Raw genomic sequence first — 17,021 nt, 5'->3', positions numbered from 1 at the left:
ATATGATGATTCATTGTTACAATTTATTCACAGTGTTCCTTTCTCAGTGGGTTCTCCGTGGGTTGAAGAAAGAGGAACACTGGAACCAGTACATTTCATTTCCTGTTGAAATCCAAGCTTATTGGTTCCAAGGCTCCACTTGCTGGCTTCTGCCTAGCATATTTCTACAACATAATCCTTCCAAGTAAATGTCATTCTTATAAAAAGCAAGGTCTATGTCACCTTTAATTTCAACTATCAGGATGACAGCCATAAAAAATGCCTCAGGTCAGGTTTAAACTGTTTACTGTATCTGTCAAAACCATTCCTTGGTTTCATATTAAAGGATCTGTGTAACCAAGTGTTCTGGCTGCAGGCAAATGTGGGTTTTTTTGTAAGTGGACAAAGCATTTAAGATACGGAAATTGTTTCTGTATATGGAAGCAGCCTTTGGTGGAAGAGTTACAGATGAAGAATTAAGAACCGGCTATGACTACTGTAGCCTACATACTAGTTTCTTTTAAGAACTGGACAATTCCTAAATCAAAAAAAGATATGTCTAGAAAGAAAATAATACTCTTCATTAAGAAAAGCAATTAATATTTATGTTTGGTTGGTCTATTTCTGTAAAACTTTACTTCCACTTTCTGATTTGCTAGGAGAAATACCGAGCCCATACCGGGAACCTAATGTGTGATTAGATCTAGAATGCATCAACAAATTTAAAATGAACAAATCACTGATTCCAGATGGTAGCCATACAATAGTTCATAAAGAACTCAAATGCCAAATTGCCGATCTTCTAAGAAAAATATGTAACTGATCCCTAAGATTGGTCTCTGCATATAAGGGTTGGCAAGTGATCAATGAAACACTATGTTAGTTTGTTTTTAAAAAAGAAAAAGAAAAAGAAAGAAAGAAATATGGGGACTGCAGGAAATTACAGGCCATATAGCTTAACATCTGTTCCAGGTAAACTGGAAGAATTAATGAAGAAAAATGTCAAGCATATAGAGAAGAGGTTTTGAGGCAGTGTCATGGGTGCTACTGCACATGTCAGACCCTCCAAGTGTCCCTATTTTCCAGGGACGTCCCTGATTTAGAGAAGCCATCCAGGTTTCTGATTTGATCCCGGAATCTCCCGCTTTTCCTTAGGATGTCCCTATTTCCATTGGAGAAATGTTGGAGGGTATGGCGTAATTCAACCCCCAAGCCATCTGAAGGCAATCCTGTTTAATGTTTTATTATGCTTTAATATATGTTGGAAGCTGTGTGGGGTATAAATAGTAGAAGTATCATTATGGAATGGGACGTCCCTATTTTCATCAGAGAAATGTTGGAGTAGGTCCCACTGAACTTAATGGACTTCTGAATAGACCTCCATAGGACTGATCTTTCTGTCTAATCCACACTTCTTTCTCTGTCTCTATGCATTCAGATGTGGAGGTTTATTGCCTAAGTTTTACTGATGACAATGCTGGCCCTTCTGTTCCAGTTTCTAAAGTTCATTTCACACTGCAGGACCTTGCTGCATTATGGAACTATGGCATTTTGATCAATATACTGCCGTGCCATGCTAAATTTTAAATGGTGGGAAAGAACTGTAGGCCAGTATATCACCCCAAATTTCATCAGTGTGAAACTCCCACAATTATCCAAGTTAATGAAGTTGCAAATTGATGTTTTCTGGAAACAATTAAGACAGAAAAGAGTGCCAAACTACATTCCACTAGTTTTCCAGAAGTGGATTTTAAGTCATGTGGAAGATCAAGATAAAATGTAAAAAATGAACATGGGAACACCATAAAGATAGAATAAAGTAGCATCTGATTGCAGCCTGTCCCTCTCTCACACACTCTCATATGCAGGTATTTTAACAACACTCTCTCAGACTCTCAATACAGGATTGCCTTCAGACGGTTCAAGGTCAGCAAGTGATGCACATTGGGACACACATATTTGTGGGATCTGAAATGGCAACGACAATAGATCGTGGTAGATAGCTTGATGGAAATGTCAACCCCGTGTGCATCAGCTGGGAAAAGGTGAATTCCACATTAGGAATCATGAGAAAATGGTTTGAATATAAATCTGCAAATATTCTAACACCATTATGCAAATCTATGGTTTGACCACATTTAGAATACTGGGGGCCTGCAAGTGAAGGGCAGGTAATTAACAAACAAACAAATCCTGTTCTAGTTGCTGAACTACAAAGAGGATATTGTAGCAAAGGAAAGTGTTCAGAAAAGGGTAGCCAAAATGATAATGGATCTGGAACAACTCCCCTATGAAGAAAGATCACAACAACATTTGAGGCTTTCAGCTTAGAAAAATGGCATGTAAGCAGGTACATTACAGAGGTGTAAAAAGTTATACATGGTGTAGGGAAAGTGGCTAAAGAATAGTTTTCCTGCATCTCTCATACATGAAATGAAGCTGAATGTTGGAAGATTCAGGGCGGACAAATAGAAGTACTTGTTCAAACAGTGCAAACAAAGGAATTTGCTCCCATAAGAGGTACTGATGGCCACCAACTTGGAGGGATTTAAAGAGAGGATTCGACAAATTCATGGAAGATAAGGCTATCCATGGCTACTAACCATGATGCCTATGTTCTGCTTCTGAATATCAGTTGGTGGGAATCGAAGAGGGGTAGCTTACAGGCTTCCGATAGCCAACTCAGTGGCCACTATGAGGACAGGATGCAGACCTAGATGGGCCTTTGACCTGATCCAGGAGAGCTCTTCTTTCATTCTCAATATGGTCATGTTTTCCCCACAGTCATTGTCAACGCTAACATGAGTTACAAATGTCAATGAGAAGTAGAAGGAATTCAGCCATCTGGGTTTATCCTCCTGTAGAGCTGCCCAGATACCACACCTTGAATCCAACCACAGTGGTGGTGCCGTGCCAGGAGTTGCACCTTCATCAGTTCTCAACAACCTCAGCTGCCTACAGACGAGGAATGACAAACTCAAGATTCCCCACCCCATCTCCAGTGAGGCCAGTTGGGTGGGGTGAAAAGGCAGGAGGGCCATTCAACCCAGCCTCAAGCTCAAAGGCGGCCTCCAATTTAGACACTTGCTGCTGGAGGGGGATTTTATAGGTTTTACAACCTGTCTTTATGCATAATGGAGCAAAACATGACATACTCTCTCAGCTTAAGAGCTGCAAATAGAAGAAAACGAGAAATGTGATTTGGTAAGACTTTTTCTATTAACTAATACTGATTTTGTCCTATTAAAGAGTTTTAAAACATTAATAAATATTCATTTTAAAAACACATCAGTGCTCATGGCACAAGATCAGATCGTGCTGACTACATTGCCCCAGATAAGTTGATTATATATAAAGAAACTACCGGTACTCATTTTTGATGCCTTCTTTTGTCTTTGTTGTCATTTTCTAATTTTATAATGGCTCGGGGCCTCAAAAGCACCTTATTTTTATTCAATGGAAACTAGACGTTTCTTACAGGATCATTGACTGGATGTGAATTTTGTTTTAGGCCTAATTTTGATTCAATTTGAAGCATCTATTTGAGCAGTGGTGGGGAACTTCAAGGTGAGAGCAGCCCTTCAGGCCATTCTCATCTGTCCCTTGGGACAGTCCCTAGACTACACCACTTACCAGCCCTGCTCCTCATTCTTTGTGAGCACTTTTGCCTGGATGGAGCTGTGATAGTGCCTCTTGCTTGACTGGATGGAACATGGAAAGAAGAAGAAGAAGAAGAAGAGGAGGAGGAGGAGGAGGAGGAGGAGTTTGGATTTGATATCCCGCCTTTCACTCCCCTTCAGGAGTCTCAAAGCGGCTAACAATCTCCTTTCCCTTCCTCCCCCACAACAAACACTCTGTGAGGTGAGTGGGGCTGAGAGACTTCAAAGAAGTGTGACTGGCCCAAGGTCACCCAGCAGCTGCATGTGGAGGAGCGGAGACGCGAACCCGGTTACCCAGATTACGTGACTACCGCTCTTAGCCACTACACCACACTGGCAAGTACATCGGGCACCATCCACTACCAGCATGCAGCCCCTGAAATGTTGATGAGGATGGAGTGTGCTCCTTGAGCTGAAGTTCTCTAAAGCAGGCATGGGGAACCTGACACTTATTGATTCAAGGAACTCCTATGGTTATTATCTTCAGATGCAAAAGGAAACAAGAAAATTCAGGATATTTCCACTTTATCCCACTGCTGTTTTCACTAAGTCACAGATCACTGTGTTGGTTTATGGAACTCTTCCCACAAAATAACAACCCTGCTTAAAAGGGTGAATCAATAGCCTTGCTCCTACGAAGAGCTGTTGACTCTTCCACATTCATTCCACATTCTGACTCACTACTTCAATGTGCAAATAAAACAGAGGATGAATACAACTTATACAATACACAGAAGAAAGCAAAATGCAGTTTTTTGTATTTGGTTAACTTGAAAATCCACACAATCCAAGAGGGTTGTTAGAAATGAGCAATTCTGTTTTCTTGAACCGTTTTAGATTTTCTGTCACCACTTGCATAAACTACTTCTGTCTGCATTATAGTAAAAAGCAAATAGCAACCACAAATTGATTGATCGTGGGCCTTTTTGTTAAAAGAATATTAATGAAATAATATTTCAAACAGACAAGTTGCTCCTCTGCTTATATAATTTTGAAATACATTTTAAAGCTACAATCCTCTACACATGTATGAAGTCCCAGTTTTCAATAGGGCTTAGATATATGCAGAGAGGACAGGATTGTGGCCTTAATTAGCTAATTCAAGCTATCCAGAATTGCAAGCGCTAGTGGGTTTCTCATCCTGCACACATCATTCACTATACAAATCTTAAAATAGCAATTCTTCTGTGTTATGGGGCTGGCCGATGAATGCTGTAGTTAAAGCACATTGTCTGAGCATCTGGAAGACTAAAAATCTCCAAGACCTCATCCTTCCAAACATATCATTAGACAATAAGGGTAATCTTAAATTTGTTTAAAGTCATAGTAGTGAGCTGCATATAATCAGTCTGGGATACTTGTTTGTGTTAGCTAGCAAAACTTTTCAAGCTGTAAAATGTGAATTGCCATTGCTTTAAATCCAAATGCCTTTCTCTTTATTTAAAAATAAATGTTAACTGTTATCAGTAATATATTAACATGTCTTAAGTTATGATCTCTGCTGTTTTAAGTTCACTGGCTATTCTGATCAAGAAGCCACAATGCCTATCAGCTGCCTTATAACCATCATTATTGTGAAAAGGTCCCTCCACCACTTATAGTGAGCAGAGAGAGTTAGCCCCACCCCCCAGGCAGAGGGCCTTCTCGGTGATGGCGCCCACCCTGTGGAACACCCTCCCATCAAATGTCAAGGAAATAAACAACTATCTGACTTTTAGAAGACATGTGAAGGAAACCCTGTATGGGGAAGTTTTTAATGTTTGGTGTTTTATATTGTTTTTAATCTGTTGGGAGCCGCCCAGAGTGGCTAGGGAAACACAGCCATATAGGCAGGGTATAAATTTTATTATTATTATTATTATTATTATTATTATTATTATTATTATTATTATATTTAAAAGATTCATGGGATTTCACCTGGATGCTCCTTGGGATGCTACTTTTTTTGCTTGTTCCGTACTGTTCTGGTCTGGATTTTGTGGTTAATTTTGTGACAACTTTACATTTGGGGAGGACTGGGAAGGAATTTGACTTTAATGTCAGCACCCTGATGCACCTTTAGAGAAGGCTGCCTGACTAACCACCTCACATTACTGGTTGGCTTGAGGGCCTTGCTTGGTCTGATGATCTTGGGATGCGCGAGCCCACCCTACTGCCAACTCAGCTAGCAAAGATGAAGTAAAGGACTGTTCTGCCAATACATCATTATAACGGGGCTTAAGTGATTTACAATGTGAGCTGAATGAAAAGAATGGCATATGTCTCTCAGGAAAACATTTAATCAATTGCTTGTTATTTACAAGCAAGATGTACAGACACCAATTTCCCATAAAAGAGTCTTAATCATCTAGCACTTTTGGGTTTCTTTCTTGCGTGAATATGTTTTGTTAATTTGCCCATAGATACAATGCCCATAATTGTTTATACTATTATTCCATTGTGGGGGAATCTCCACTTTTCTCCCTACAACCCTTGCCAACTTTGTAGCACAATTACTTCACCCATATCTGCTTCATACCACTTCTTAGCCCTTCTAAATTGCCACTGAAGTAATGTTACAGATTTCATAGATCACCCTTTTAGTTGCATGAGAGCTCTGAAATACTGCTTTCTCGACTTCAATTAAGGAGATGGGAATGTGGCCTATTACTGTTTTCTTAAGTAGAGAAATGCTGCGCAAAGAAAATCTGAAAATATTTGGGCCTGGCTTTCCTAATTTTTGTACGAAGCCCTGCAAAAGAGAAAAGAATGGATCATTTACCAGATTGTGTATTCTGCATATCTCATAACTTCCAAAACAGCATAGCCTACATATAAAACAGGGATTAGAGACAACCAGAATGGTGGCTGTTGACTTGCCAAATTTTCCCCAAGACTAATAATACAGTTTTGGGAAAATGGATTACCAATCTCATGAAGTTTATGCAAACTTGCAAGAATAATAGGCACTGATTTCCATGAAGAACATTTATGTGGACTGATCCAAAAGGCAACCATTATAAGCCATAAATTTTGAGAGGTTAAGAGTTGCATTAGCTGAAATGCTCTGTAATAATTTCTTCAGTTAGATGCATCTAATCCCCCATAATGCTTCTATATAGAATTGCCTGAGATATCCACAGGTTTACATCCATTGTGATAAAGGAATTCAAAACGATCTGCTATTTCTTCAGCATCTGAGGTATAGATATTAAAAGGGTTAGGAAAAAATAAAACAAAGACTGGATGATGTCTTCATTTTTACGGCTGCAAACCTTCCCGACAGCAAAGTTTAATTTATGTCAGGATTTTATATCCTTACCTAGTAGTTTAGTAAGATCTCTAAAATTATTGACTTGTAACAGAATAATTTGAAGGGTGTTATTTATTTACACTGAGGGAACAGCACCCTTATGACACTATTTCCTAATATAAAAGTACATACAATCACAAACAAGGATACCCTCTAATTTTAACATTCAACCAGTTTCAAATGGAAGGAATGGTCAAGAGAGAGAGAAAAATAGAGTTTTGTTTCTACTTTGTTTTTAAAGAAGACAAAATTTGTGGAAATTAGGATAGCAACATTTAACAATATGTACAGGGAAACCTGTTGCCTTTGGAAGAAATTCTTAAATACTGGATTGATGTACAAGAACTGGCAAAGGATACTGCAGTTGCTGGTATTAAAACAAATGCTGTAAACTGTTGGCATGACAAGGGTAGGAGACTTCTGAAAAGTCAGCTGGTTTACTGTTTAAATGCTGTTACCCTTGTTCTGCCATTGCAACAGAGCATCAGCAAAGACCATTCTGTTTGTTAAGAGAGAAAGAGAGAAAGGTTAATGACATCAGGCCTAGGGTGAGTAAAGGCAGGGCTTGAAGAAACAATTCAGAGCTAGGCTCCCGATTGCTCTTTTGCACTAGAACAAGGCATGCTCCCAACCACTCACCAGCTAAGTGTGTTTTTCTCAAGGAGGCAGAAATGGTTTGTCGGACCACTTTTCTATCCCAGCAGCAGGGGTGCTGGGGCAGGTAGGTGTGTGTATGTGAAAGGAACAGACTTTATTCTGTTACTTATGCCAGCAGCAGCAGGGCAGGAGAGGAATGGGCGGTTCATATCTCTCCCCCAACCCCCTGATACTCCTCCAGAGTAAGCAACAGAATAAACCTGCATTTTAAAATGTGGGCTGCCACTTATTTCTCCCCTTTGCCCCACCTCCACCCTGCTGCTGCTCCTGAGGAAAGCAAGAGAAGAATATCAGCATTTTTCAAGTGAAGGCTTGCTTATACCAGCAGCAGGGAGAGAAGAGGGATCGGGAGGAGCTGAGAAGCCCCTCCCACCTGTCAGATTTGGCCTATGAGGCCAATTTTGATAAAGATATGGGCTGCAGAGCCTAAAAGGTTCCCCACATCAGGGTTATGTCCTGATTTGAAATTCCCAATACTCGTTATTGTGAGCCCAAAGTAAATAAATATACAAAGCAGTTACATGACTGAGCAAATCAGAAATGTTTCTTTTTACACATGTCTCTGGGAACCCATGTTTACAAGTACTTCCCATGTGACTTTGAACACGCTTGCAAAGGGGGAATTTTTTTACATGGGTCAACTGTGCACTGCAGGGAGGATGGGAAGCACTGTAAGGGGAAATAGGTGGGTCCAGTGAGGTCTAAGAGGAGTGGGGTTGGCAAAGGGTTGGGGGAGTAGTTGGGGTTGGTGAGTGAATCAAGCAGGGGCAGAGCCCCTAGTAATACACATACTTGCAATAGCTAATCTTCCATATGCCAAATCAGACCTGAAAATTCCGTAGCCTACTATTTCTATGCACATACATAAACATGGCAAAAACCAAGGTGACAACTGAAGACAACAGAAACTCCAGGAACACAGTCTAATTGCTTGACTGTGAGAACTGGTAACAATATTCCTCAGAATCCATGATCGTATCAGCAAGCTCCAAAATTTGTAAACTGGGACCTGGCCCAACAGGCCCTCTGAAGTATTGCACAAAAATGCAAACACCACACCAGCTGCATAGCGCAAATCTATCAAATAATCCTCTATGGTAAAAGCCTTTGTCACAGGATGGAGGAGGGAATCAATAGGTGAAAAACAAATGAAGAACAAACAGTAGATCAGAGGAACTGATTAAACTGAAATAATATGCAGCAAGAATACTCGGGAATGGAGTAATGTGATATTACTACTCCTTTGTGCCAACTGGTCTGCTTTCTTCATACACACAATACATAAAATCTTTTTACTAGTCCTGTAGACAAACAATGATTCAAATTTCAAAGGTCACTTTAAAATATTAACGAGCAAATCGCTTTCAACAGTGACAAATGTGTAAGATACAAAATAAAAGGCTGATTCACCCTTCAGTGACCAAACCCGAAATAAACTCATTCATTTTCTGAAACTTCATCAGCTCCACAAAAAACCTTTGCAATGCTCCTTATGAAGCTCCTCTCCAGCTCTTTCTCTCCTTACCTCAACTTCAGGGGCATAAGGATGTGCATGAAAAGCACCTAAAAGCCCACAAACCAGAGACACATTTGCGGAAGTGATTATCAGATCTGCCACAATGGTTTTGGGGGCAAAACAGGCCAAAGTAGGTGCAGCCTACCCTCTGGGTCTAGAAGCCAACAGCTGCACACTGACCTCTACACACATGCATTTAGCTCAGACCACAATGATGTTTTCTTTTCTTTTCTTTTTTTGCAAGGGAGTGTCTAGTGCCAATTTTACCATCCAAAACACAGTATTTTCAAAAAAGACAATTTCCTGCCATGCTAGACTTGCCATCATTTTTCTCATTTTCTATCAGTACTCAAACTGCAGGAATACAAAATAACCACTATAATGTACCCCCATTCAATTCTGCAGTTGTATGGCAACAGTATGGACATATTAAGAATAATCCAACTACTAGTAGCTCACCTTCTTAATTTTTCCACCCAGTTCTTAATTGTAAATATCCATCTAATTGCAATGTATCCTAGCTACATCACATGTGTTACTCTACCCACTGAAATATTTCCCTTTCCAGTTTAATGACACCTTTTCTTGCAGCACCACTCATTAATTATGATACTGACATATTGTTGAACCAGCCTCCTCCCCACTGCCTTCCTATTACTCCTCAAAATACATGGTTGTTGTTTTTTTTAACGGAAGCAGAAGAAAAAATGGGTGCAATCAAAACTGATAATAACCCTAGTTCAAATTCCCTCCACATTTTCATTCAATCCATGAAACAAATAAAAACCAAGATTAGGTTGCAGAGTATGATGAGCAACAGCACACCCCTTCAGCTGCAGTTCTTTTTCACACACATCCATGCATACTAATATCTTCAGATGTGATGCTGGGAGTTGGAGGCAATTACTGCTGCGAGGCATTTGTAAGATGTCAGTCATATCAGAGCAAACACCATGACAGTCAAATCCAAAATGTACATTTCAGCAAATCAAATATTTAGTCACATGAACTGCAGATGTCAAAAAAGAAAAAAAGAAGTGGGGGGAGGGGCGGGGAGATGCACAGCAAGCCTCAATGTGGACTGTTTTCTGAACACTTTTATAGGACAAGCTAATCAGGTCACCTTGAAATAAACACAGAAGAATGCTACTAGCATCACAAAATAAGTTCTCCTGTTAGTGAAACGTGAGAATTAGAAAACTATGTATAGGTAGCCATAGGTTTAACCCAAACCATCTCCACCTGACAAAGCACTCTATTAGCCTTATTGTATCTGTGATATACTGTGGGTGCTATAGTTCAATGTGGTCTATAAGTGCCTGTACATTATTTGATTTATCTGCTAAATTGGGGGAAAGGTGTTCAACTCATCTGTTTTACTCACTAGGAGGAGCTCTGTTGTGTCTGGATCAGCTTCAGTGTTCTCTGTCACTCAGGAAAGAGGTGGTCATATCACACTCTAATTCCCTAGACAACCTCCCTCATCTAAGGGATCACCCCACTTCTGCTTGCCCTGTGCCTTGAAAGCACGGGTCCAAGCAGTTTTCTGGAACTTCTACTTAGGAGCACCTCTGTACTAGGAATGACCCAAAATGCACCTCCTGCCTCTACACCAACTATAGCACCTAGATTGCAATGGATGAGAGGTTTTTTCCTACAAAGTGTCTTGTAAACTAGTTACAGATAGGTAGCCGTGTTGGTCTGCCATAGTCAAAATAAAAAAATTCCTTCCAGTAGCACCTTAAAGACCAACTAAGTTAGTTCTTGGTATGAGCTTTCGTGTGCATGCACACTTCTTCAGATACACAGTATTTCGTGTGCATGCACACTTCTTCAGATACACAGTGTATCTGAAGAAGTGTGCATGCACACGAAAGCTCATACCAGGAACTAACTTAGTTGGTCTTTAAGGTGCTACTGGAAGGAATTTTTTTTTATTTTGTCTTGTAAACTGTTCACCTACTGGTCCTCCTAACCACCTTGTGGAGCAAGACACAACAGCATTCTGACCACTCAGAACAACTCCATGGGATAATTCTAGTCTACATAGATGCAGAAGATGGAGGGAAGCAATGCTTCATTGCTACTATCACTGCCATGTATACAGTAGGCCCTAACTCAGTACTCTAGGCCATGCTTAGTTAGACTCTTCTGCCAACAGCACTGTAGTCACACCACTGTCATGTCATTGCCTGCAGGTCCTCAGAAAACTGGACAACCACTTTGGCTCCATCAAGTGGCAGAAGACACCTGGGGTGATCATGTCAACTGCCCTAAATATGTAGAGTATGTAGAGATTCATTGTGCTGTTTCACTCTGTTCATGCTCACATACTCATCTTCTCTACGACTGAAGCATTCCAAGACTGAACATTGATCCTGATAGCAGGAATTGAGGCTCAGCCATAGCCAGATGCTCATGTAACATGGGTGAGTGAAGCATCAGAAACAAAGTCCTTGGAAAGGAAGTTTGATAAATGTTTCTTTTCATCCAGACAAGCAAGCCAGGACCTGGGCTTTGTGGAAGATGAATTCCCCTACCCTCCCAAGTTCTGGTTTCAGTAAGGAGATAAAAGAAGGCAATTAAGTCGGCTTGTTATTTCCCATGCCACACAATCACTAGGCAAGCTCTTGGTGGGATGGGGGTGGGGAGTGTGGGCATGTAAAAAAGAAGCCAAAATTAAAGCAGACAAGTGCTGGCACTTGATGTCAGAAGTATTTGGTCTCTGCTAGTTCTCATATACAATATGACACCTGACATAGTAGTAGTAGTAGTAGTAGTAGTAGTAGTAGTAGTAATTTTATTATTTTTAATTTTATTATTTTTAATTTTAATTTTATTATTTATGCCCTGCCCATCTGGCTGGGTTTCCCCAGACACTCTGGGTGACTTGCAGCATATATAAAAACATAGTAAAACATCAAACATTAATTGCATCTGATTGCATCAAACACACACAGCTTAAGCTAATTATTTATTAGGGTTGCTACTCTATTAGTACTCTAGCATTATATGTGCGTATATGCACACACACAACATATATATATATATAGTTCCAGTAACAAGAAGCCGAAAGCACCAGCCTGAAGATGACGAGTGAGACCTCGTCGAAACGTCGCACAGACACCCCGACTCTTACACGGGAAGACACCCGAAGACACCAAAACCTGCATATATATATATATATATATATATGACTGTGTGTGTGTAATCATATTCACTAGTAGATCTGTTTAATAAAACAATAACATTACAACTCCACTTAAGTTGAATAATTAATTTGAGAGTGTCTGTATGCCCCCAAAAATCTATAGGTATTTTGTTACTTAATCAAACTGTTGACACATTTTCACAAAACTTTACATATCATCAAGCTCTCAGCCCTGCAGATGAATCAAAATACTCTCTTGGCCATGGCTCTGTGTTCCTACTCGCCGAAAGTGCGCCACTGCTGTTTAGAATGTGTGATGAACCCCAGCCTTCTTTCCAAACCTGGGAGCTGCAGAATGATGATGCAACATCCCCAATTGTTCAATGAAACATGCTGCCATCCTCAGCTCCACAGGTGGGAAGAGAGTATCCCAGGGCTGCATAGCCAAACAGACAAGCCTGCTGCTGCCATTCCCTTGCACCCACCCTCAAGAGCAGGGGTTTTTCTCCAATCTTGCACAGAAGCACACAGCCAGGGATGGGCAGGATCCCAATAATTGTTGGCCTGGCTACCAAGGTCAGTCAAGTCTTGGGGATCTTTGACAATGATCTACAGTGGGCATGGGAAACCTGTGGCCCTGCATAGGCTGTTGGGCTACAACTCCTATCATCCCTGAGCACTGACTATGCTGATGGAAATTACAGAGTCCAAAAACATCTGGAGTGCTACAGGTTTCCCATGGTTGGCCTACAGGCTTAAGAGTTGACTAGTTTTGAAGTCTCTGGGATAGACAAACAAATAAATGACACTTTATTTTATTCAAATATCAAAAAGGATTTTTATTTAAACTCAAGAGAAAGTAGTTTGCCAAGTTTACACCGCCTTCATAGGCCACTTAGCTTACAAAAAAACAAGAAAGGGATGCAAAGGTATCATTTGGTCTAAATTTAAACTTTCACAGGCTCTACGACTGTTTCAACAACACTTTAAAAAAGTAATTTTCAAGGAGAACTGTATGGGATCAGCCCACAAAACTTGCAAACCAGTGGCAAGCTGTATCCTTGAACTAACACAACCCTCCTTGATCTTTTCAAAGTCAGCTGTAATTATAATCTAATATAATGAATCCTATTCACAGACTACAGCAGGTAACAGAAGGGCTTTTGAACTGCCACGTTAATTGCAATTGTTAATGATTAAAAGTTAATAGGTACAAAGGCAAAAACACAGAAGTTTCATTTCTAGTCGACCTGCCGCAGTGGTGTGTAATATGTACCCACAGTGCCATTTTTCCAACCACACACCATTTTACTGGCAAGCTGCCACTGTTTCAGCCCCTCACACCTATTTTCCCCTGCAGCCGACACACAGAGAGAGTTCTCTGGATGGCGGTTGAGGACGCAGCATGTGTCTCTTCTGCTTTGAAGGGGAAGGGCTGTAGCTCAGTGGTAGAGCATCTGCAGAAGTTAAATCCCTGGCATCTCCAGACAGAAATGTGAGAGAATCCTGGAGAGTCGTTGCCTGTTAGTGTAGAAAACATTGAGATAGGTGGACCAATGGTCTAATTCTGTGTAAGGCAGCTTCCTATGTTTCTATGAAGTCCCAGGACAGTTAGACTGGTAGTTAGAGCAGACTGCTCTGGGAGGGATGGAGGAAGTAAGCCTCGGGATGGTTTTCCCTTCGCCATGATATTCTTTCTGAGAGGCACAGGGTGCAGCCTTCCATTGACCTCCGCTTCCCTGGCCAATGACAGAGAACAGAGTGCTTTCCATAAAGTCAGAATGAACATACTAAATCAGAACCCACTCAATTTATGGCATCAGCACATTTTTCCAGTTCCAAATTTTCCGGAAGACCTACATTACTAACGATATACGATATCTTTATTGTCATTGTCCCATGCAGACCAATGAAATTGAAAAACTACATAAAAACTACATAAAACATTCAAAAACCCCTAAAAACTCTGAAACCCCATTTTAAAATACACTATACTATAGAGACCCCTTATGCTGCGTTTAGAACCAGTTGCGTAGAAACTGTTTCTCAGGCGGCTAGTCCTGGCCTTTATAACCCTATACCTTCTTCCAGAAGGCAGAAGCTGAAAGAGATCATTTCCGGGGTGCGTACTATCCTGCGCTATCTCTGCCACTTTCTTATGGCACCTGGCAGCATAGATTTGATCTAAGGTGGGAAGAGTGCACCCAATTATTCTCTCTGCAGTCTTTACAACCCTGGATAGCATTGTTTTTTCCCTGGCCGTGCAGCTCCCAAACCACACACACAGACCATAAGTTAATACGCTCTCCACAGTGCAATGGTAAAATGCCATCAACAGGTCCTTTGAGAGATTGTTTTTCTGGAGGATTCTCAGAAAATATAACCTCTGCTGTGCTCTCTTCACCAGGTTTTTGCTGTTTTCTCCCCAGGTTAGGTCGTCTCTCAACTCCATTCCCAGAAATCGAAACACCGAGACCTGTTCCACACACTTCCGCTCAATAATAAGTGGCTGAATATTCAATTTACATTTCCTAAAGTCCACAATGATCTCTTTTGTTTTCTTTAAGTTAAGGAGTAAGTTGTTTTTCCTGCACCACTCCCCTAACTGCTCAACTTCCTTCCTATAGGCCTCCTCCCCCTTTCCAGCCATGATTAAACCAACCACTGTTGTATCATCTGCGAACTTAATGATCTTATTACTGGGGTATTTGGGGGCACACACAGCTGTATAGAGCATATATAAAAGCGGGCTCAACACGAACCCCTGCAGCATCCCCATATTCGTGATGAGATCCGCAGAGACGTGGGAACCTTAATACTAGTCAGTTTATATCATTTTCCACTACAAGAAATGAGAACAGCAGAGTCCTAACCATGTCTATACAGAAATATGTTCTATTGAATCCAGTGGGTTTTACTCCCAGGTAAGTGGCTAAAGGATTGCAACCTAAATCATCAGGAAGATCAATGATACCTTCATAGGGAGGATAATCTCCAGGACAGTCCATCTAAGGATAATTGCACAAATGCAATAAGAAGGCACCCATGATGTGAAATTATGAAACAAGTCTTCTCCCAGTAACCAAGAGGCATTTCACATCTATGTCCAACATGCTCCCCACTGGGATTCCAACCCAGATCAACACCTCCAATGGAAGATGCACTGTCAAATGGGAAATTAAAAATAGTATTCACAACATGTGATTCTAATCATACAATAACTTCTCCTAGAGATGTTGGGGGGGGGGAGGGTTGCAGTGATTTTGGCATAATTTTCCTTCCAGCCACTGCATACTTTATGTCATCCTCTTTATTGCTGAAGCAATTATGCTTCAACTGCTGCTGTTACATTTGGATGAGGTTTGACAGATGAAATGCTGTTAAAATTAGAGATTCCTCGTGCTCCCTTCATAACAATGCACCGAAGAATCTGTTAGCTAAAACTCTGGTGCCTGCCTGCCCGCCCGCCCCCCTCGCTCTTGCTTCCACGCTCTCTCTCTCTCTCTCTCTCTCTCTCACACACACACACACCGTGATTACTAACTTCAGTAGGTGAGGAAACTGCTTAAAAACCAAACATATTGAATCCTGTAGAAACTAAAGACTAACTGGAGAGTTGCCCCACCCACCTGTCAAAGTTGACCTGCAGGGGTGGGGATCAACAACATCTGGCCTGTCAGGCCAAAATGGTTCCCTGCCTCTGACACAGGAACATTGGAAATTGCCTTATATCAAGTAAGACTATCAGTCCATCTGACCCTGACTGATCGTGACTCTTCAGGGTAGAAGGTGGAGTTTTCACAAGTCCTACCTGGAGACGGCAGGGGAAATCTGGAACCTTAGGCATGCAAAAGCATGTGCTTTACCACTGAGCTAAAGCTCTTCCCTACTGGAATGTGTAGTCCAAAAAAACATCTGGACACATACAGCAAGAAAATGGAATTGAACCAATAATCATTTATTAGATCACCACACTACATTTATGGATGAGGATTGTGCCAAAGGAGATAATGTACTCCAGTTACAATATGGTAGCTGCACTCATATGTGATGAAACTGCATGTTGTTGTTTAGTCGTTTAGTCGTGTCCGACTCTTCATGACCCCATGGACCAGATAATGCCAGGCACGCCTGTCTTCCACTGCATCCCGCAGCTTGGTCAAACTCATGTTCGTGGCTTCGAGAACACTGTCCAACCATCATGTCCTCTGTCATCCCCTTCTCCTTGTGCCCTCCATCTTTCCCAACATCAGGGTCTTTTCCAGGGAGTCTTCTCTTCTCATGAGGTGGCCAAAGTATTGGAGTCTCAGCTTCAGGATCTGTCCTTCCAGCGAGCACTCAGGGCTGATTTCCTTAAGAATGGATAGGTTGGATCTTCTTTCAGTCCATGGGACTCTCAAGAGTCTCCTCCAGCACCATAATTCAAAAGCATCAATTCTTCAGCGATCAGCCTTCTTTATGGTCCAGCTCTCACTTCCACACATCACTACTGGGAAAACCATAGCTTTAACTATACAGACCTTTGTTGGCAAGGCAAGGTGATGTCTCTGCTTTTTAAGATGCTGCCTAGGTTTGTCATTGCTTTTCTCCCAAGAAGCAGGCGTCTTTTAATTTCGTGGCTGCTGTCACCATCTGCAGTGATCATGGAGCCCAAGAAAGTAAAATCTCTCACTGCCTCCATTTCTTCTCCTTCTAATGTTAATTAGTAATGCAGAAATGAGTAGTTTTCCCCCAAAGTGCATGTAGCTACATAAACAGTCAAAATAC

At 41.1% G+C, this 17,021-nt stretch overlaps 1 protein-coding gene and 1 long non-coding RNA gene across 2 annotated transcripts in view; one reads left to right on the top strand and one right to left on the bottom strand.

Moving 5' to 3' along the window:
• Nucleotides 1-10,813, top strand: part of LOC309542824 — a 71,630-nt gene extending 60,817 nt beyond the window's left edge. Inside the window, exon 3 of the long non-coding RNA XR_014224458.1 lies at nucleotides 10,781-10,813. This is a non-coding gene — a long non-coding RNA (uncharacterized lncRNA). The remainder of the gene's footprint in view (nucleotides 1-10,780) is intronic.
• The window catches only part of PRKD1 (protein kinase D1), a 94,316-nt gene that overhangs the window by 62,799 nt on the left and 14,496 nt on the right, over nucleotides 1-17,021 (bottom strand). The gene's annotated exons all lie outside the window — the stretch shown is intronic.

This window comes from Podarcis vaucheri (genome assembly GCF_965113315.1).
Source record: "Podarcis vaucheri genome assembly, chromosome: 1".
Classification (NCBI taxonomy): Eukaryota; Metazoa; Chordata; class Lepidosauria; order Squamata; family Lacertidae; genus Podarcis; species Podarcis vaucheri.
This window is presented reverse-complemented; position numbering and strand designations above follow the sequence as displayed.